Raw genomic sequence first — 413 nt, forward strand, 5'->3', positions numbered from 1 at the left:
TTCTACGTATTGATTTTCACTGTCCCATGTGTTCTATTGCAGTTTTTTCAAAGATATTTGATCATTAAAGCAAGTCCAATTTCAAACAATAATATCTACTAAGCTTCAAAGTTTTGGTTTTCTTTTTTAAGGTGTTTTAATTCTTGTAATCCCTTGTTTTTTGATTTTAATTTTTTTCTCTTTTAGTTTTTTTTGGTTGTTTACCTTTTTTGTTTTTTTTCGTTTTTTCTTCATTTTTATTTCATTTTTTAGTTTTTTCCGGAACGTGCCCCAGCAACACGTGTGCAAGGTGCTAATTTGTAATTGCGTAAAACTTGCGGACATACAACTGGTAATTCCTCGACATGCATTCTTTTTTTACTTTCTCTTTCAGCCGCAAGCCAGGTTTCGCGTTGCTCTTGTAATGCATCGAT

This window comes from Artemia franciscana, chromosome 4, assembly GCF_032884065.1.
Source record: "Artemia franciscana chromosome 4, ASM3288406v1, whole genome shotgun sequence".
NCBI lineage: Eukaryota > Metazoa > Arthropoda > Branchiopoda > Anostraca > Artemiidae > Artemia > Artemia franciscana.